The 23,143-nt window shown below is 42.9% G+C and overlaps 1 long non-coding RNA gene across 1 annotated transcript; it reads left to right on the forward strand.

The window, feature by feature from the left end:
• The first annotated feature begins 1,582 nt into the window (after positions 1-1,582).
• On the forward strand, positions 1,583-23,115 carry LOC134469513 (uncharacterized). The gene is made up of 3 exons (XR_010038998.1): positions 1,583-1,870; positions 19,575-19,671; positions 22,238-23,115. It is a non-coding gene; the product is annotated as an uncharacterized LOC134469513 (long non-coding RNA).
• The last annotated feature ends 28 nt before the right edge of the window (positions 23,116-23,143 follow it).

Here is a 23,143-nt window from a genome sequence, read left to right on the forward strand (position 1 = left end):
AGAACTCATTTTTTTGGGAAGCAGAATTGTGACTATGTATGATTAAATTGTTCTTCTAACATTTGAATCTTGTTGCGCCTTCATTATGTGTGGTTTTCTGTGGGTGCTTTTCAATATGCTATACGTGCGTCCTCCACTTGTGCTTGTGTCCTCGCCCTGCCTTCTGGCCCCTCCTCTGTGGATAAAACAAAGTTTCCCCTCTGTCAGCCTAGCCACAACAATTTTTGGGGAACTATTCATTTCATTCACTTCATTCACCATCCAGTTTTCAAATGAGAAAATGACTTTACAATTGAGCTTTTGCGAGATATTGAAATATTATGCTGTCATCAGTGGTGTCATCACGACGGATCACTTCCTGGTACAAGGCCACAAGCCCAAGTGGAGGACGCAAGGGTGCATATTGGAACGCAGCCACTGTGTGTGTGTGTGGTGTGCTCTGCTGTGTTGCAGCTAATGTAGGCTGCAGGTGTCAAACTCTAGGCCCGCCTGGCCATTCCATGTGGCCCGCAAGGAAGGATCTCTAATGCAGATTACAGTTGGCCCACATACACAAAGGATATAGAAAACGTGAAACGTGTAAATTTCCTAGTTTTAAGTATCATGCATGCATTTCAGTCCATTTTTTGGATAAACATTGTATTCGGCCCGTGACTTAATCAGGGAGTTTGATTGTGGCCTTGTGTGAAAGGAGTTGGACTCCCCTGCACTGCACTAATGGCTACTGTGTGCCAGTTTCACCCAAAACCTGAAACACCAAACCGCTGGTGTTGTGACGGAGCGGAGGCAACCTGCACACCATGTACTGTTGAGCCATTTATATGGGCGTGTCATGGGTGACCTATTAGTTATAACGTCATCTTGAATGAGTGCCAAACGGCAGGCAGGGAGGCCTTAGGCTACAGGCCAAAGGCTTTAAGCAATAATTTTTACGCACCAATATAGGCTACAACATCGTGCTCCTATGGGTCTAATCAAGGGTGTTGCAAGCATAGCTTCAAAAAGCAAAAAAAAACATAACTGAAATGTGAGATTAAAGTAAGAGGCAGGGCAGGGGCGCCATCAGAAATGTTTCGCCTCATGAACGATTAGAATTTTATGGCCCCTGTCAGTGCCTGGGCCCTTAGAATCGGGAACTCCTTTCCCCCCTAGCGGCACCCATGCACATAGGTCTATATACGGGAATGTTGCCTGAAGTGACCAAGCCATCCACTGTCTGTTTGGGGCGGATGTCTTATTTCAGAGTTTCAGAGTCTTATTTCAGTAAACCTCCCTCCTTGCCATTCATTTTTCAATGTTATCAGTAAAATATAAATAGGGGGAGTGCACAGGATGCTCCAAAACAATTATATAGGCACTGAGCAACAAACATCCCTCTTTTGGCTGGCTTTGGCATAGCCCTCCTGAAAACCCCCAGCCATTGTCTTGGTAGACAAACGATTACGTAACCAAATCAGAAATGTCAGGTTCTATCTCATATTGCAACACTTGCTCGGTCACAATTCAAGCACATCATCATCCACATCAGACTTTTCCAATGAATCCTCATGTACAGCCGCCTCTGTTATTTTCCAACACTCCCACTTCATGCTTTCTCAAAGTCCTTTAGCCAATCAGAGGGGCGGTGGGCGGGACTATCTTACCTGGTGTGGTGTGCGTGAGCGTGTGCGTGCTTGTGTAGAGTACCTGTACGGGGGGAGCTCGTGCTCATTCGCTACTGGCACCTGGCGCGCTGTGACCTAAACGGCACCAACAGCAGCAGCAGAAGAATTGAAGAGTCTGAAGTCCACTGAGCGAGGTGATGAAAGCTTGGCGGTTTGCCGCATGGGCGCTACTGGCTGGCCTTTGCCTAGTACACCTAGGACACGCGGTGAGTGTGTGTGTGTTGTGTGTGATTATTGTCAGTATGATCCTATTAGATTTTTAGTTTTAAATGCACATTGGAGACTGGTCAAACGCAATTTCAAACTTCTGTGCAATCCTAAGGTATTGACTTCTTGACTTGAGTTGTGCACAGGTGGAGCAGAGCAGACTACCTGCCTAGCTGACGTGCCTAAAACAATACCTGCGTGACCTGTTTCTATACAGAAGCAGTGCTGTCAGCGAGCGTGCATTACTGTACTTAGGCTATGCTATGTAAATGAATGCTGTGATATATAGGTCAGAATACTATGACTTTACTTTCAACACAATATTAACAAGAGTAGCCTACAGTGGGTTATTGTCCAATGTTAATGTAGGCCTACATGTTAAATGAATGCTGTAATATATATGGGTCAGCGTAGGCCTACTGTGACTAACTTTAACAATAATAATAATACAATTCAATGCTGTTATTATAGCTTACTATTTGAGATGGGCTCAGGGTTTAATCCAGCTGTGAGATGGAAAAGTACAGGTGTGTCGTGTGTGTTGTGTGCTAAGTGTGATGAATGTATTCAGTGTAAGCCTTGTGAGTAGCAGGTGACAGCTTCATTTGTGGAGTAATTGTACAAACAGGCATGACCCAGCTTGCAGGCCACTTGTAATTGCCCTGTGTGTGTGTGTGTGTGTGTGTGTGTGTGTGTGTGTGTGTGTGTGTGTGTGTGTGTGTGTGTGTGTGTGTGTGTGTGTGTGTGTGTGTGTGTGTGTGTGTACTGTGTGAAAACATTTGCATTTCTGTTGCATTAATAGTTTGCTGAAGTTTTTTCTCCTTCCACGGTAAGAGTATACCGCATTATGATTTCAGTAAGTTACACTGCACACTAAGAAATACAAGCTTACGCTTTGTCTTATTTTGGCATTTTTAATGTTGGTGTTCTGTACATTATGCTTTCTTTCTATTTGCAAGAGACTGTCTAAGGTCTGAGAGTATGGCCAAAACAATATCCAAGGGCAAGGTGAAATACTTTTGTCATCTTTTTAAAATCTATTCAAGTTCATTTTTTAAGTTTATTATCCACAATAAAGGGGAGGGAGGGAAAGAAAACAAGGCGGTACAGAAATAAATAAACAAGGAATGAATGACACATGCAAAAGCATTGAAGACATTTAAGAGTGCAGTGGAAACATGGAAAGTGCATTAGTTGTACAGAAGACAGTTACATTGTGCAAAGTAAGTAAGCAAGAGAGGTAGGAAGGCCAGGTAGTGGAGTAACTCATCTTTTCATAGTGCAGGTGTAACAGAGGCTAACTAGCATAGTGCAGGTGTAACAGAGGCTAACTAGCATAGTGCAGGTGTAACAGGGGCTAACTAGCATGGTGCAGGTGTAACAGAGGCTAACTAGCATAGTGCAGGTGTAACAGGGGCTAACTAGCATGGTGCAGGTGTAACGGGCTAACTAGCATGGTGCAGGTGTAACAGAGGCTAACTAGCATAGTGCATGTCTTCTAGTGGAGTAACTAATCTTGTCATAGTGCAGCAGGTCTTCATTTCATAGTGCAGCAGGTCTTCTCTTCTCTGCACTCGCGTCTCCAGACAGAGACACCTTTTAGTTCAGGAGCTGGATAAGATAAGGGCACCTCACCTGTCCCTATCAAAGTCCACCCAACCCGATACTAGTCGACACCAAACCAACATAAAAGCTTCTCAGAAACACAAATGTTTATGGTACTGTGTGTGTGGAGTTAAGTAGAATAATTGTATTGTATTAATCCCGAAGGAAATTAAGGTGTCTGTCAGCTGACATAAATACACAAATACAAACCACATACACAAAGACCTTAATATACACATTATTGTACATTACAGTAGAAGTACATACTTGGGTACAGCCTGAGTTTGAGTGCGTGAGTGTGTGTGTGTGCGTGCGTGCATGCGTGTGTCTATGCAGAACAAAAGGGCTTTGGTCTGTCCTGTTGTGATGCGGAACCGTGTGGCCACCGGTCACCACACTTGGTCATGACATGAGTCCTGTGTTGTGTTGTGTTGTCTCCCTGATCTAATAACGGCTCCCTCTGACTCAGGAGGAATAAGTCATGACAAATTAGCTGTCGGGCTGTTGTGCACCTGTGTTGAAATCATACATTAGCATCACCACCCACATAACCACACAGAGGCCTATTGGTAGTCAAGACAGACTGGGCTACTCAGTGACTCTAGACCCAGGGATGACTCAGATCGTTTGACCTATTGGTGACTGTTTGAGTGGATAAGTTGCTTCATGTAGAAAGATGACGATAAACAGTTTGATCATCTCCCTAGTCGACGTGCTCATAGTATACCCAATCACAACATGGCTAATCTCAATCTGTTTAATTTCGAGTTTTGAAAAGGACTCCAATTGCTGACAACGTAGCATCATGGTGCAATAGTTAGACTGTAGGTCACATTGTTGCCGGTTCAATCTCCACAATCCCTTCCTCCATGACCAAAGAACCAATCCCTATATTGCTCCAGGGACTGTAACTAATACCCTGTACCTGGCCTAACTGTAAGTGGCTTTGGATAAAGGCGTCAGCTAAGTGTAATGTCATGTAGTAATGCACACTGTTCCAGCAGTGGAATATTCTATTAGTCACTGAAAAGACTTTTACTGCCATAGTACTACACTGATTGTAATACAGATACTACCATAGTACTACACTGATAGTAATACAGATTCTACCATAGTACTACACTGATAGTAATACAGATACTACCATAGTACTACACTGATTGTAATACAGATACTACCATAGTACTACACTGATAGTAATACATTAGCCCTATACTGCCATAGTACTACACTAACATGACATTACACTGTAGTGTCTTGATAGTAATATATTAGACCTCTACTCCCATATTACTACACTAATGACATTACACAGTATTGATAGTAATGCATTAGACTTCTACTACCATAGCACTACACTACTACTACTACTACTACACTAATGTCATTACACTGTAGTGTCTTGTCTTGTTAGTAATACATTGCAACTTGGCCACTGCCATTGGCAGGAAATGTGTAGCAGCGGCAGGGTCATGTCTTCAGGTTAACTCCTTCAACATGACCTGGATTAAACATTATTATTTAAAATGCAACGTTTCGATCACCCTGGATCTTCATGCCTGATGAAGATCCAGGGTGATCGAAACGTTGCATTTTAAATAATAAAGTTTATTTTTGGAGCTTATCGGCAGTGTGCAAACCTACCTTTTTCAACTATCTGATTTTTTTGTCTGGCACCTGCAACAAGTGTTTTTGGATGCGCGCACCCTACCCAAAACTACTGGATTAAACATTGCCATACTATTCAGTCTTGCTGTTGAAGTTATTCTTTCAGTTTTTGGAAAAGAGATGTATATCTCGCAGGTGGAGTGAAGACAGTGTTTCCCACAGAAATTTTGGAAACTATGGGGGCAGCCGGGGTTTATTTTGTCCGGGGGGGGTGGGGGGGGGGGGGGGGGGGGGGGGGGGGGGGGGGGGGGGGGGGTCTTCTCACGCAGTTTCATTTTTTTTTTGGGGGGGGGGGGGGGGGGGGGTGGGGGCGGGGGGGGGGGGGGGGGGGTGGGGTGGGTTGTATTCTTGCAGCGTAAATGCAAAACGGCAAAACAATGACTGCAGTATGACATTGGTGCATGGAGAAACTGTAGGCCTGGGCCTATATTTCAGCCATTTATATTTTGAGAAATAAGGCTACATAAGATTTTACCCATGACTTGTATAATAGTAGTACATTGTCATTGTCAAAAAATGCAGTACAGTGAATAATTTCTGTTTACAACACAGTTTCATTCGTCCCTCATGCAGGGGTCAGGGAAACAATAATAAAACAAAATAGGAGCAGAGATAAGAATGTAAGAGCACTGTGAAATTGTCAACGCATAGACAAAAAAAGGGTCTTAGAGGGTAGGCTATGCCTTTTCCCCCACACATATCTGTAGGCGTACACATTCTACATGAGAGGTGCTGGTCACAGGGCCAGTTTTTTCCAAATTCCTCCCATTAAAAGGGCTGAACAACATATTACACATTTATGTCTATATTCACATTCATTACACATTAATTTCTATATGCAGCCCGATGTCTCCTCTGCTGTGTCAATGAAGGTCTGTCACCAAACTCATTACAACTGTAAAACAAAGCCTAGGGAGTGTTAGTAAACTCATCCCAACTGTCCCTTCTCTGAAGGTTTTTTATATTGCTCCCAAACCCAAGTTAACTACAACAACTTGACTAGGCTTTTGATCCCTGTCTTTCAAGCACTTGTGGTTCTCTCTATAGCAGGGGTGCCCAACCTTTTTTTAACCAAGATCTACTTTTGAAGTTGATGGTCTGCCGTGACCTACCAAGTCAAATTTAAGGATGTCAGTATGAAAATTTAAGACCACCATTATTATGAACAAAATGTTTTTAGAAGGCTACTATGGCCGTATCTTTTCAGTGTGTTTTTAAAGTGTGTTGAATAGCCTATCTTTACAGTGTATATTCAGTGGTATAGGCTACAAATTAAAAAGGGCTCAGAAATTCACCATTTGTTATGGGTAAATAGTAGGCTAGAGAGAGAGAGAGAGAGAGAGAGAGAGAGAGAGAGAGCAATGAGATAACTCATTGGATTGGTTAACACCCCTGTTAAGAGTGACTTCTTCTATGAAGGTTTTTTTTCCAGCTCTCTGGGGCAGTAGCACAGCAAAGGCTTTCTATTGTGAGTTTGGCCAATCGTTTTGTCCACAACTGAAGCAAGAAACAGCACAAATTGAAGTGAATTCCATACATGTCAACAACTAACATTTCCCCTACACACGGTACGCGATGTAAACGCAGTTAGCGATGATGCATGCGACTAGCGATTTGGACGAAGATCCTCGCATATCGGCGTGTCATAACGCATCGTTGCGCACATGTTCTGTTACTCACCCGATGTTACACGTGTGCCAGAGACGTGCGGTCAGGGTAGGCAGGGTAGGCAGTGCCTACCCTGGGATAAATGTCTTAAAAATAAAAACTAACACGTGTTTAAAAAAATATTCTTCAGAGTTCACATAGGCCTACACAACAATAACATTGATTCAGCATAAATTATGAGCTGTTTAAAGTACAGTATACACAGGACAACGATCAAAAACCTAAGTAATCGCACGAAGCAAAGCGCTCAGGCTTGGGCAGGTTGCCGTGGCAACGCGCAGTCCCGGCTGGTAGCAGAGACAGGCTGAAAGCAGAGCTTTCGAATGCCAGCCAGGCAGCCCGGTAAGGCTCGCTTTTCCTCTGCCTACCCTGCCTTCAATGCTGTCAATGTAAAAGTTTGCGCATGCGTATTAAGTTGTCACATAGCTTGTCAATGGGACTAAAAGCAGAGCCTTTACTCTGTGGCGGGAGTATGTGAGCCAATCACAGCGCCCAAAATGAAAAATTGTTACAATTCAGGTAGTAGCCAATTTCTGCATTCTGCCCTACAGGCAGCTATGATAGCAACAACTAGCAAGGCAAGGCTTGTTCAAATCTCTAGCCGTATCGGAAAGAAAACATGGCAGTCTTTGGCTTTTTGTCTTTATTATTTTAAAAAATGCCGAGAAGTAGCAAGAAAGACGGTTCAAGTGACAGACAGCTGAGCCGTTTGCAATCGCTGCATTGTGGAAATATTCAACATCAGATGGGTAGCAGCTTCAAGTAGTTTGCACTGGGACAAAATGTCTTCATCATGTCAACCACCCCGGGCTTTTAATGGAACTAGCTTGCATGAAAAACACAGCCTACTTGTGATTCTGCTTTAAGGTAAGATTCATCTAATTATTATGCTGCGGGTAGCCTTTTAACATGAACATGCTCAAGTTTTTTCGTGGTGCCTTTTGTTGTCACCGTTTGTCAGGGTGTTGACATTGAAGATTGGTTGTGCGGTGGTGGACATGAATAGACTGTGTGTGTGTTATTATGGACGCGAGATTGTTTTTTGAGCTACGACATGACTCCATTTCCCTAATTTATTATGATGATGACTACGCAATGCGTGAGTTGTGTGGAGCCTGTTAGCAAGTGCAGCTGCGTTCTTTTGAAGTGCGCGGTGTGCGAGTCGAGATCAACGTGGAACAGGTACGATGACTGGGATGGTTTCTCGGAGTGCTTCCGCACTCACAAATTGACTTTATTTGAAACACCTTGCACAACCGTAGCTGAAGTGTTTGAGAATACTATCACGCACAAGAATGAGTCTCAGAAGCGGTTTCGTTGGTTTACTCGATACTGTCTGAATGCACGGGTCATGTTTGCAAGCAACCCGCCCCCTTGCCTACTTTCCTTCTTGTCTGTGAGTGTTTGATTATCAGCACAAAACGCGGCAGTGAGGCAGGAGCTGTTACCTAGGTTGGTTTATTGCTAAATGTAAATCGTTTCCCCCTCACATGCTATGGTGTGATTCACAGTTGGTGAACTAGACATTTTATCTTCAAAAGTAGGCTACACTGTGCCACCCTCCATCCATGTGAAACGCCCTGGCATTTGCAACAGAATAAACAGAAGAGCAACAAAATCAACTGCTAAAGCCAAAACTTAAAGCTTTCCCCCCAAAATGTTGTAGCTTTCTAATTATTATTGTAAAATGTAGGCCTACAGGTCCTTAAAGGTGTACAAAGTATGGGTCCTGGAGCTAATTTGGCAAATTTGGCAAAACAAATAAGTTGTAGCTGGCCTTTTCAAGAAATTGAAATTATGTTTTCACTTATTGTTTCAGATTTAGGTCTACTGACAATGTCCAAATGTCTAAATAGTGTAGCCTATTTACTTATTTAGTTATTAGAGCTGTGGTGGTTAAGCACTGATGGCATCTTATAGCCTACTTTATATTTACAGTATTTAGAGAAACATAGGCCTACTAATTTGTTGCACATTAAAGACCATATCAGCATGTTTATGTGAATAGGCCTATTTGCCTATTCAAACCATACCTTGTGGCATAAGGCCCCCTCTCTCTCTCTCTCTCACACACACACACACACACACACACACACACACACACACACACACACGTTACATTTCAGATCTGCATGAAAGGGGACTATTTGTTCAAAGTTTTTAGTCTTTTGTAAAAGTTTTTAGCTGATAGTTACTCTCCAGATTTGGTTAAAATGCAGGAAATTGCATCTAAGAAATACATTTTTTTCTGGGGGAGGACCGAACCCACCGTTAATATATATATATATATAAATAGATATATATTCTATATTTACTGCCTACCCTACCATACCCTTCACTGCACGTCACTTGTGTGCACACATGAATCAACTGTAATACCCTTACGGTCACTTCCTAATGCTTTCCCCTCATTCTGTGTTACCGTGGGACTACTTATCTAACCAATACAGAGTCTATAGGATGTATTTACTCCAGGAGGAAAATGCGAAGGAAATTCAAAATCGTAATTCAAATCGTTTTTAACAAAAACGGATATCGTTTAAAAAAAAAAAAAAAAAAAAAGTAAATTATTATTTTATTTTTTTAACATTTTCGTAAACTATGGCGGCCAAATTTAAACTATGGCGGGCCACCATAGTTTTCTCAATGTATGGGAAACACTGGAAGATGTCTAATTGTATTATGGGGCAGCCGTGGCCTAGTGGTTAGAGAGTTAGAGAGGTCTTTCAATCTAGGGGTTGCCGGTTTGAATTCCCCCTTACCTCTTCCTACATCTCCATCCATGGCTGAAGTGCCCTTGAGCAAGGCACCTAACCCCACATTGCTGCAGGGACTGTAACCAATACCCTGAAAAATAATAGTTGTAAGTCGCTTTGAATAAATGAAAGCGTCAGCTAACCCTTCTCTACAGGCGGTTATCTGTCACGCGAGGAAATCTGGTCTGTCCTGACTCTTGTGTACGATAACATGTTCTGTTGACCACATGTGACGTTTGCAACATGACGTGTAGTGTGTCTTCCCTCTCTGGTGTGGGTGAAACCTGTTAGTAGAGTAGAGTACTTTTATTAATCCCGAGGGAAATGAAGGTGTCTGACAGCTTACTTAGATACAAAAATACAAAACATACAGTACATGAAGACATTCCACATTGCAGTAAGCATATAGCACACACTTGAGTAAAGCAATCTGCCTTACATCAGTTCACATACCCAAACACGTGCTCACACACACACACACACACACACACACACACACACACACACACACACACACACACACACACACACAAGCTAAGGTCCTGGTAGAGTGTTGCACACACACAATGCTCAGTGGCCTAACAGCTTTCGTTTTTGAGTAGTTGTGTTTTGAAAAGAAGAAGTTGAAAAAGTACGCTGGATTAAATTACCTGCGTGTGAGCCAATACTTCTGGTAATAGTGTGGTACACCTGACCTTTGCTCATAACAAAAAGGGCCAACTTGTTCTAACAGGTGTATTGGTAATGCCAATGTGACATTTGCACATCTGTGGGTTTGCTTTGCGTAACATGTTGCTTCTAGTAACATCTAGAGCTCTACTATCATCCATCACTGATATAGAAAACCATGAGGAGCAGATCAACGCTCGACAACACATCGCCCAGTTGGGCCGTCAGTGTCTTGCAGCCAGTCATCCAATTCAATTGTTTTAGCATTCGTTTGTCTATTTCATGGGTGGGGAACTTGTGGTTTGGGGGGCGTTTATGGCCCCTGAGGCCGTCTTCTCCGGCCCCCGATGTTATTTTAATGCAACGCCGTTTCACATGAAAGGTGACATTTTTTTGTAAAGAAATCTTAGAAGTTACAATTAACAATACAACTAAGTTATATTTTCAGGGGATCTAGTGCAGGTGGGGTCTGTTGTAAAGGTGACCACTTCTCAATATAATCCTGATTAGGGCTGGGTAAAATAATCGATTCAATCGATAATCAATCGATATCATTTAAAATTCACATAATCGATTCAGAGGGCACAAAATCGATTTTTTGGGTTATTTTTTTTTTTTGGTTAATTTAGGTCTATGGAAAATACCCAGTAAGTATTAGTCAATTAGGCCTAGGCCTACTTATTTCAAATTAGCAATCTGTTAACACTGTCAAGTCACAGCCCTTAGACATTTCTATATAAAAATAGGCAACAGCATCTTTTGAGGGAAATCCTAGCACCAAGAAGGGAACGGATTGAATCGATTCGGAATGAATCGAATCGAATCGAATTGAATCGTGATAAATCGATTCAAAGCCCTAAGAATCGAAATCGAATCGATATAGGAACATGGCTGCAATACCCAGCCCTACTCCTGGTTTGTGTTCATAGTACGGCCCTTGGAGGACTTTTAAATTAGAAGTGGCCCCTCCAATGAAGAAGGGTCCCTACCCCTGGTCTGTTCTATTTCCTCAGAGTAGGTAGTATCCCCTACCTCAGTGGTTCTCAACCTATGGGTCGGGACCCAACCTATGGGACGCCAAAGATCCACAGAGGGTCGCAAAGCCCTCTTGATTCTAAGGGGTTTCATTTTAATACCATAGCCCATGTAGAATAAATGACAAAGCATTTCAACTAATGTATGCATAGAAGCAACAAAATGTAAGTGTTACATTAAACATTTATTCTACATTTAACTGAAGACGAATTGAGGGATAAAATGATAACGAATGAGTTTTCGCAAGAAACAGAGAATCATGTGACTTGGGTCACCAAAGCTTACAATGGTAAAAATATGGGTCCCTGAAGAAAAAGTTTGGGAACCACTGCCCTACCTCACAGTCTCTCAGAGTAGGTATCCCTACCTCACCGTCTCTCAGAGTAGGTATCTGCTACCTCACAGTCTCTCAGAGTAGGTATCTGCTACCTCACAGTCTCTCAGAGTAGGTACTGTATCGCCTACCTCACAGTCTCTCAGAGTAGGTACTGTATCGCCTACCTCACAGTCTCTCAGAGTAGGTATCTGCTACCTCACAGTCTCTCAGAGTAGGTACTGTATCGCCTGCCTCACAGTCTCTCGGTATAACTGCCATCACTGTCAGTAGCCTATAGCACATTCTGTACCAGGATGTAATGTCTCTGTCGTCTGCCTCCACGTGTACCATCTGGCGTCCAGGGCACCGCGTGTTTACAAAGTGGGTCTACAGGGAAGTCCTTAAGCACAACCCTTCAGTTGTCCAGGTGCAGGTGTATGGCAGGAAAACTTGATCAATATGAAAAGTTCAACTGTACACTGGATACTGTTCTTTTTGAGACGCGTTGTTGGCTCCAAAAAAATGAAGAGAAAAAACAACAGTATCCAGTGTGCAGTGTTTAATGAACTCTTCATACTGTGTGTTTCCAGTATCCAGTGTGTGGTGTTGAATGAACTCTTCATACTGTGTGTTTCCAGTATCCAGTGTACGGTGTTGAATGAACTCTTCATACTGTGTGTTTCCAGTATCCAGTGTACGGTGTTGAATGAACTCTTCATACTGTGTGTTTCCAGTATCCAGTGTACGGTGTTGAATGAACTCTTCATACTGTGTGTTTCCAGTATCCAGTGTACGGTGTTGAATGAACTCTTCATACTGTGTGTTTCCAGTTGAGTTCCCTGCACCCCTCCTCCATGCCACCATACTACAGCCTACAGTGCAGCTGGGCTTCCCAAGCCTTTTCTGCTCGACCTCTGATGGACCAAATACTTTTTTTAACCCATTAAGACAAAGCGTTATAAATTTGGTGTTACCAGAATGGAAATGACCAAGTCGTGGTGCATTACTAAAGCCTGTGTTTTAGGTCATAGTACTGCAGTGCTATGGTAGTTAACTTTTGAATGACTATTACAGTGTGCCACTGGAGGTACTGCGTGCATTAAGGGGCTACAATATTTTTTGGGGTTTTATGCCTCTACTTTTGAGACAAGAGAGAGAGAGAGAGAGAGAGATGGAGAGAGAGAGAGAGAGAGAGAGAGAGAGAGAGAGAGAGAGAGAGAGAGATGGGGAAGGATCAGTAAAGGACTCAGGCCGGAATCCAACTCGGGTCACTGGCGTAGCGGACGGTCCCTTGGCCAGCTGTTAGAGCCACGGCAGGGCACCAAATACTAGTTTTGCGTTTTCCCCTTCCCTCCCATATTCCAAATGCCAATCATTTTATTGGCCCTTAATTTTTAGTCCCTTATATCACTCAATTTTAATATGAACATCACAGGAAAAGTGAATTAATGCATTAACCATATAGGCCTGCTATTACAGAACAATTTATGGAATGGTCATTTCATGCGAAAGCATGTTTGAGATGCAGGTCTCCTCTCTCCACGACCCCCTGCAGTACCTACAGGATTCCTGCCGGGGGTCCCGGACCCCAGTTTGGGAACCGCTACGGTTCAGTAGCTGTTGATATATTACACACCGTACTATCCTAATCTACCTGACTGGTGATTTATAGCATGCTAATGCTAACCAAATAAGTCCTCCTGTTTATGTGCTCTAAACTGTAAACGCCTCCCTCTGCTTTTATTGGAGTGAAACAGAAATCATGTACAGTAGTCATCAGTGTTGCTCAGGCCACCTCAGGCCACCTCAGGCCACCTCAGGTTAATGTGTCAGCCCAGTCCAGACATGTAGCCAGCCAGGGTAGGGCCCAGTGCTGACAACACAACCAGAGCAGTCAATAACACAATGAGAGAGAGAGAGAGAGAGAGAGAGAGAGAGAGAGAGAGAGAGAGAGAGAGAGAGAGAGAGAGATGCAGAAAAAGAACGACATGATTGCCGTGGTTACGGTGTTGTTTTCTGCTCAGCATAAGGAGCTGTGCGCTACTGTATACAGTTGTTCTTGTTTAATCTGGCGCTTAATCCGCTGGCTCAACTCAACAACACATTTGGCACCGGAGTGCAGCTGGAGTAGAGTGTGACTATTTGGCTGCTGAGCAATGACTCACACCCCGCTCCTCTCCGTCACAATGACAGTTGAAAACAGTTAACAGTAGATCACAGGGAGAGGCAGAGGACTCTCCCTCCCTCTCTCCCTACCTTCCTCCCTCTCTCTCTCCCTCTCTACCTCTCTCTCCCTCCGTCTCTCTCCCTCCTGACTGAGAGAAACTATTACGCCACTCTGCCACTCCTGAAGGGATTTTGCCTTGAGCCTTAATGGCTGATGAACAAGTCAGAGATTACTCATCTAACTGCTACTGGAATGATCCATAACATGGAGAACTGAGGAGGAGGAGGAGGGGAGAGGTGAACTAGAAGAGGGAGAGGACAGGAGAGGAGAGGAGAGAGGTGGAGAGGAGAGGAGACGGGGGGAGAGGAGAAGAGAGAGGGGGAGAGATGGTGAGCTTGTAGGTGGAGAGGAGGAGGAGAGAGAAGGTGGTGGTGGTGAGGAGGAGGAGAGGAGGTGGTGAGGAGGAGGAGAGGAGGTGGTGAGGTGGGTCCTTTTCTTTTGACAGTTATTTCCTGGAGTGTTTTTTTTTGTGACGAAGCGACGTGTTGGCTGACTAACAGGAGATTCATTGTTTACTTGGAAACGTACGACGATAGGGAAACACACACGAAAGGGAACACACACTAAACGCACAACGCGATAGGGAACACACGCGATAGGGGAAACGCATTGTGCTGCAGGGGCCTGGGGCCTATTAGGGAGTCATATTACACAGCAGATTGGGAAACGTAAGGAAGGTCAGACGAGGTTTTGCCTAAAACTAGTAAGATGCAGTAAATCTACTTTAGCTGAACAAAAAAATCAACTGAATCAAAACTTAATCTTCCTGGGCAGCTGGCAGGTCTCTGCTCAAAGCTTTCGTTCTATCTGATCAGTCTGGTGGCAATGTTGTACTCTAAAAGTGTTTCTTAGATTATTTGTGAGTTTAACATATAGCCTGTGGTGATGCTATGTATATTATTATATGCCATTAAAATTGTTTTAGCTGACTGAACAAATAGACCTATGATCTTTAAAAAAGTTGGAAATTAGAGTGGTCATACTGTATTTGCATCCTCCAAGTATTTCAAATGCCAAGTCAAGTCACCTAAAAGACTCAGGTTAGGCTGTGTTATTATTATTATTATTATTATTATTATTATTATTATTATTATTATTATTATTATTGTTTTTGTTGTTGTTATATCGTCAGAAGGTAGGAGTATTGTTGCGCTCTAGATGTTGCAAAAATTAACTAGGTGCGTGGACCCAAAAGAAGTAGAATATAAACGTAGGAGCAGGTTCGCACACTGAACAAGACACAAAGGTCAAGCACAAGGAGTTTTTTTATTAGAGCAGGGTAGAGCAGACGTTTCAGGCTGTTGCCATCATCAGTGCTCTCAGTGCTCGCTCGGTGTTGTTATATCGTGAAATTATTGAGCTCCTACAGGGTTATTCCATTCTGGCCTCAGTATTTGCGATCCCTTTCACGTATAGCCTTGTGTAGCTTCAGGGTTAACAGGGCTGATGTCTTGGTCCCGTTTCCATAGTTACATGCACCACATGACCCGAGTCAGCAGATAATGCACACAGTAAAAAAAAATATTTGCAGTGCAGTCAATTCAGTGTTGTTTAATCTCTTGTTTGAGTGTTGAATCCACAGTAGATTTACATAACCACAGTGTTAATTCAACACTTTAAGAGTTTAATTCAACACTAACATCGAATGGGACCCAATGTATGTTCTCAGAATACTGTTGAATTATGCATTCTCTTACTCTGCAGTATCCTGGTGTCAGAATACTTGTCTAACCCAAAGAACACGGAGAGTAGAGTAGAGTAACTTTATTGATCCCCAGGGGGAAATTCAGGTATTGATCATATGAAGTATATGAACACTGTAGACGATCACGGAGAGTATATGAAGACTGTAGACGTGTCGCCTCACACACTTGTCTCTTCTTATCTCCACGTTATCTCCTCAGTTCAGACACATCAGCAGGGCACCACACACCAGACACATTGTCAGGGCACCACACACCAGACACATTGTCAGGGCACCACACACCAGACACATTGTCAGGGCACCACACACCAGACACATTGTCAGGGCACCACACACCAGACACATCAGCAGGACATCAGACAACAGACAGCTTGAAGTCTTTTCACCTTTCATCCAAAAAGGACTCGAGAGGCGCGCAGACCATGGATATTATATTATGGGGACACTTGCAGCCCATGGATATTATATTATAGACACATCTGCAGACCATGCATGGACATTATAGACACATTTGCTTGTGTTTTTCAGATGCACATTCATAGTTCAAAAATCGGCGCCTAATTCAAATAGCGCTGGTCAGAGCACCTCGTCACAGCTCACAGCTCACAGTAGTCTCTGCATGTTCCCATTTATCCAGATCATGGGAGTATAAGTTACTGGAAAATGTTCTTCTTTTAGCAGCTGGAAGGCATTCCCTCCATCATGCAATAATGCTTCCTCTCTTCTGATCATATGGAGTGCATCTTAATATGGGACCTTGCCTCCTCCACTTGCCTCCTCCACTCGCTTCTCGTCATGATGACATCACTGACAACAGCATTATATTTCAATATCTTGCAAAAGCTCAATTGTAGAGTCTTTTTCTCGTTTGCAATTGGGATGGTGAATGAAAAACAGTCCCTCAAAAGTTGTTGTGGCTAGGCTGACCGCTGGGAAACTTTATCGTTTTCTCCACGGAGGAGGTGCCAGGAGGCGGGGCGAGGAGACAAGCACAAGTGGAGGAGGCAAGGACACATATTGGGATGCACTCATGGGCTGCCTGAGTCACCGCGACCTCTCACCTCTCCGCCCAGCCCAAAGTGATGAGTCAGACAAAATAGAGGAAGGATTTTAGATGAGCAGTCGAACATATTCAAGCACCAGCAAGAAGTCTGGCAATGACGTCAAAAAAGATCCGTTTTGGAGTGAAGCAAGTAGGCCTATATATGAATTATACCGGTGTAAGGCAGAAACTAGTGGTGTGTATGTTCATGTCTATGGGCTTTATGCCACGGAAAGGAACTTATGCCTGTTTCAAATGATGTCAGACATCACATGTGAAAGCCTCCTACTCCAAATGTACGTAGCTCCTTTGACTAGCTCCTCAATGACATAGGCCTACATCTACTGAAGGGATAAGGACAGGCTATACAGTACTCATAGTACATGTGCATTAGAAACACAACACGTGTTGTATTAACAGGAACCATAATGTAAACTTTAACCCATTGTGTCCTGGAGCGACATATACGCTGAATTAAGGTTCTTGATATTTGAGCTGTTTTATTAAAAACGTGGGTATGCTAGAGCTGAATGAACACTACTCTAGTGTAAAATGAAGGTTCTAGCTTTTAAATGCAACTTATTTCAACTTATTATTTGTGCTTCGGAGGCTGAGATGGTTAGGTTTTAATAGGGAGGGGTTAGGGGTGGGCGATATGGCCAAAAATGTATACCTCGGTATAATTTTAGTCACGGTATATATCACGGTATATATCACGGTATTGTACATTTGTTTAAAATTTAAGCGTTGCAAAATGACAAAAAAAACAAAAAAAAAAACATTTTTTTTACCTTTGCATTTGATTTTTGGAAATGACACAATGTCCTTTCATAGGCCTATGTGAATTCTTGCCATTACATTTTTTAAAAACAAGCAAAAACTAGCCTATGTAAATTGCATTTTGCAATGCAATGCTACCCAATAGAACACTGTCAATTTCACCAAGTGTCGAAGGGGTTAAACTACGGTAGACAGAGAGGGGGGAAAGGGAGGGGTGTCAAACTGAACACATTGAGAGTAAATAGAACTGAACGTGGATTGTATCAACTACATCGTTCATTGCACCTTTTTTCTATTTCGGGAGTTGTTTATGGTAATTTTGAAATGTGTGCTTGCATCTGTGATTATGCCAAGCATAATGGTTTAAGCTGTCATTGTTAAAGTTAAGAAAAAAACGAACTTTCACATGAGGCAGCTAGCAATGCATTGCAGAACTAATGCATTTGAATGGCAATGGCAGCTTTCACTGCACCAGCGGTTAGCGTGCTAACGTTAGCGAAATCGCTAATGCCACATTTTAACAGTGAACAGTTCTTTTAGTTACTAACACCCAGTCAGATATCATGAATGATATTATCTCAACTGGAAAACATACAGCTGTTACGGCTGGCGCAATGTGTTAAATGTAAGGCAACCAATGTTAGCACATTAAGCACATTTATTTTGTCAGACACCAGCATAGACATGAATGACTTGGGCTGTTAGCTAGTTAGCTTGCATTTCGTGCTCAGTAAATTGTGGAGTCCAGAATCGAAATGTGTTGCCATCACACACCATTTCAAACAATAGTTCAGTACACTAACCATACATTTTACACATGAAGCTTATTCAAAGGAAATTATTGTGCTGCTGTTTCTCTACAACCACATTGCTACAACTTGAGGCAGTCAGTCGGGTGGATGTTCAAAACGTTGTATACTGCCATCCATCTGCAGGATGCAATACGCTATATCACAGTAGAACGGTATGGCCAAAATCCATACCTTGGTGGAAAAAATACCTTTTACGATAGTATACCGTCCATACCGCCCACCCCTAGGAGGGGTTACCATTTCCAAAAAGTGCTTAGGCTAAAATGGGTTAAAGTAACAATACTGATACAGTGATGGCCTACTCCTCTGCATGTCTCTCCTCTCCTGTCTGGGTGGAGGGGCAGCTTGGGCAGTCATGGGTAAGCGGTTAGGGCGTCAGACTTGAAGCCCAAAGGTTGCCGGTTCAACTCCCTACCCACCAGGTTGTTGGGGGAAGTAATTAACCAGTGCTCTCCCCCATCCCCCCCCATGACTGAGGTACCCTGAGCATGGTACCGTCCCGCCACACTGCACCTTGCACGTGTGAGGAATAAATGCAATTTCGTTATGTGCAATGTGTGCTGTGGAATGCTGTGCCACAATGACAATGGGAGTTGAAGTTTCCCAGTTGAGCTTTCACTTCACTTCAGTTTCCCATTCTGTTCCACAGACTAAGTGGTAGATTTGAAACTGCTCACAGTTCAGAGGCTGGCCGTGTCTTAGTAATGGCTGTCACCTTTCCAGATGGATGAGCCCAGAATAACGTATACATACTTTAAAGGGACACTGTAAAGTAGGGGACAGATCACATAAGTTTGACAATGGGCCGTGATGAAACTGTGAAGTAATGTCTAAATTCCAGCCTGTTGCACATTGAAAATTACGTGACTTTTGAATAAACGCCTTTACAGTTATGTAAACTGCGCTTAGGCCTATACAATTTTTCAGGACACTCCGTATACAAAGTCTTTAGTTGGTACTGCAAGATATCTATTAGTCATGTGGGCTATTAGTCATGTGGCTCATGGGCTTCAGTGCATACTCTGTATGTCTGCAATCTTGTCACACCCAAAGTCCGTAGATAAGTCTACAGCTACCTCCTGGCTTCACTCTCTATAGGAGTCCTAGCGGACAGGACAGGGGGGGCAAACGGGTCAGCTGTCCTGGGCACAGGGAGAGGGGTGTCCAGAATTGGGACCCCATCACATCCCCATGTATTAACGGGGGTGTCAGCTGCCCTGTTGGCACTGCCTCAAGTTCTACTACCTCCTCACCTGAGCATGTGTTACAGTATACTACTTCCTCACCTGAGCATGTGTTACAGTATACTACTTCCTCACCTGAGCATGTGTTTTTGTGTGTTTTTGTGTGTTCTCATGTGTTTTTGTGTGTTTTTTACTCCTTGTGTGTTTTTGTGTGTTTTTTACTCCTTGTCTCCTAGACATCTGTTCCTTATGAGGACTTGGATGGATCGGGTGGCGACGATGATGACGATGATGAAGGCTCAGGCTCCGGGCAGTGGTCGGGGTACGGATCAGGTAAGAACCTATTAGCTATTAGCAGTGGTCGGGGTACGGATCAGGTAAGAACCTATTAGCTATTAGCAGTGGTCGGGGTACGGATCAGGTAAGAACCTATTAGCTATTAGCAGTGGTCGGGGTACGGATCAGGTAAGAACCTATTAGCTATTAGCAGTGGTTGGGATATGTATCAGGTTAGAAACCGAGTGTAAAAAAAAGAAAAAAACATGCAAATCCTTGTGTGCAGGACACATAAAAACTGAAAATAAAGTCGACAACACTAGGCTCCTGTTTCCCTGACTTTAATGTGACGAATAAAAAGTTGATCACAAAAAATGTGTTTCCAAATGATCCCATGGGGAGACGTGGGGACATTTAGCCTTCGAAAAGCTTCTCATTGCTGAAGGGTTCACAGGTCACCTGATTCCCTTCTACTGAAAAAGTGCAAACACATCAACATGTCACAACAAAATTGCCATTATGATTAGGGGTCGACCGATACAGATTTTTAGATGCGTCCCACGCATCTCTATAAGAGGCTTTGGTGTCCGTCCGTCCGTCCGTCCCTCCGTCCGTCCGTCCGCCCTCCCGTGATGGGTTTCTGAATTGTGATTCCCTCTTGTGATTCCCTCTTGTGTCCACAAGGTGGCAGTCGCTCAGTTTTGGCCTGGAGCTCATGCGTGCAAACCAAAAGCTCTTTGCCAGTGAGAAAAACATGGCGGCACTTCCTGTTGATTTTCACATGAAAGTTTTGCTTAATTTAAAGTCCCTAAGCGACTATAAATGTTGTGGCTTCCATATATTGATGTAAAAGTGCCCCACAAAGTAATGAAGCACAACAAAGTTACTCCACATTACCATTTGACCACTCGTTTTTCTATGCTAACAGGGTAGCTAATGTAGCATTGTAAATGATCCAGGGAGAAAGGGGGAAATGTTGTGATTTCAGTCCGCCTGAGGCAACGATTTTCGTGGGGAAGATGACCTGCATCTCGGTGGCATTGAACCACGCCCCCGTGCCTTATTTGGCTCGCTCAGCACGTGCGTCCTCAGTCCAATCGCAATGCTTTATTTTCCCCAGACGTTTAATCGCATTTAAGTGAAAGTGCCATGTATACACATCGCAAAATAACTCTTAATCCGATCTATTTAAATCGCATTTATTAAATCGGACTTAAAAACATCATGTACACGTAGCCAATGTCTCATTGATTAGTTTATGGAACTTACGGTTTGTCTGTTACGGTCCACGAAGACAATATCCACGTGAAAACGCAAACGCCTGCAAACCACTGTTTTGACAGAAATACAGTTCACCTGTCGCCTACTCTGTTTTCTTCCCAAAGCGGCATTTAAAAGTATTCCATGAAATCCAACATCAACGTCACTTCAAATAGGTGACAGCATCATGCACACACATGAAATAACACTTCAGTGAGGGGGGGACATCACTGCTCTCATATTAAAGTGAAAAGAGAATTTCACATTTTAGTTTATTTAATGTAGGCCTATGCAAAATTGCAAATAGCCTATTCATTGAAATGTTTCATTGTAATTCATTGTAATGTTTGCCTGTTTTTTATGTTTGTAATTTTTTTTTTTTTTAAATAAAAATCGTGATTTAAAAAAAAAAAAATAGCCTAACAAAAATAGAGATTTTATGTTAAAAAAAAATGTGATATGGGATGGACCGATGGCCCCCCTAAGCTAAATTCGCCTTAGGTCCCCACATTGCTAAATGTAGTGTAAGGGATTATTTTGAAAAGACAGTAACATGTAATCAGCAATGCATTACAGTTTTTCAGTAAATTGCCCAACACTGTTGAAATCCTATGGTACTTTTTCAAATCCAGGCTTATACAGTACATGGTAGGCTTATTGATAAATTGCCTTGACAGGTTATGAGGAGGCCAAGGGGGCGTTTGGGCAAAAAAGGTTCAGAACGGGCATAGACGGACGCATCTGTTGTCCGCCTGTCGGACTTGTTTAATGGCCGATGCTATACCGATTTTTTTTCCATCACCCTTGGCCGATACCCGATTTCCGATACCTGGTATTTGGGGCCGATATGGGTTAAGAAAAATGTTAAAAAACTGACAAATATTCCAGGTCTCAAGTTAAAAATAAGCATTCCTTTAACATTATCAAATTAAGGTAGAACTTGTAACATTTAAACACCCACTCTAACAATCAAGTAATGTCTAACAATCAAGTAATAAAAAAAATAAAGTGTCTTGGTGCTTTTAAATAAAACCAGAATGACATAAAATAATAAATATTGCATATCGGCCAAAACCACACGCATATCGGCCGATAGCGATACACTTAAAAATGCAAATATCGGCCTGATACCGATACCGATATATATATCGGTCTATCCTTAATTATGATTATTATGAGCGATTATTCTGACGACGACTTTATTGTCCACAGAGTGGAAATCTGTTCTGACTTCCACCAAAAACATTTAATCATTCAGTAACAGGTGAAGGCTTGGTCTTTACCATGTTGGTAGTAACACGCTTACAATACAGGCTCTGCATTAAAGGGTTAATGATGTGTTTTCTCCTGTTTTACTTTTCAGGCCATCACGTCACGTCTACGGCCACCCCAAGGCTGACGCCAGGAGGGGACGTCATCATACCGGCTCTAGCAGACAAATTAGGGAAAAGCCAACCTTCTGTAAGAAGCACAAAGATACCGTTTCGAATCACTCTACTACTCTGTGTGTGCTGTGTGTATGTGTGTGTGGTATTGCGTTATTGTTATGTTTAAAGGTTTGTGTGTGTGTGTGTGTGGGGGTGGGTGTGTGTTGGTTGTTGGTGTGAAAGAAATAAATGTGGTTTGAGAGAGGAGGGGATTTCTTTGGTGTTTGGTGTGAGTGTGTTTGTGTTTTAATAACTCAAATATCATCTCTCTCCTGTGTGTGTGTGTGTGTGTGTGTGTGTGTGTGTGTGTGTGTGTGTGTGTGTGTGTGTGTGTGTGTGTGTGTCCGGTTACACCGCACCATTCCGACGCACCGCCTTTCCGACACTGACGTTTTATTGCAGGAACCGTTTTTCCAGCTTGCAGGAACCATTTTTCAAAGATCTCAGACCCTACCTTTAAGGGCATTTGGACCGTGACAAAATCATGATACACAAGAATGTTTAAATGACTCGGAATCGCTTGGAATGAGAATCAAATACTGTCGGAATGGCAGTGTGTTGGAATGGCCATTTGTCCAGTGTTTATGACTACATGTGTGTGTGTGTGTGTGTGTGTGTGTGTGTGTGTGTGTGTGTGTGTGTGTGTGTGTGTGTGTGTGTGTGTGTGTGTGTGTGTGTGTCCACTGTTTATTAAATCTAGGATGACTCGGATATGACATTTGATCTCTTACCTGTTTATTAAATCTAGGATGACTCGGATATGACATTTGATCTCTTACCTGTTTATTAAATCTAGGATGACTCGGATATGACATTTGATCTCTTACCTGTTTATTAAATCT

Source organism: Engraulis encrasicolus, chromosome 18, assembly GCF_034702125.1.
Source record: "Engraulis encrasicolus isolate BLACKSEA-1 chromosome 18, IST_EnEncr_1.0, whole genome shotgun sequence".
In the NCBI taxonomy this organism is placed as follows: Eukaryota; Metazoa; Chordata; class Actinopteri; order Clupeiformes; family Engraulidae; genus Engraulis; species Engraulis encrasicolus.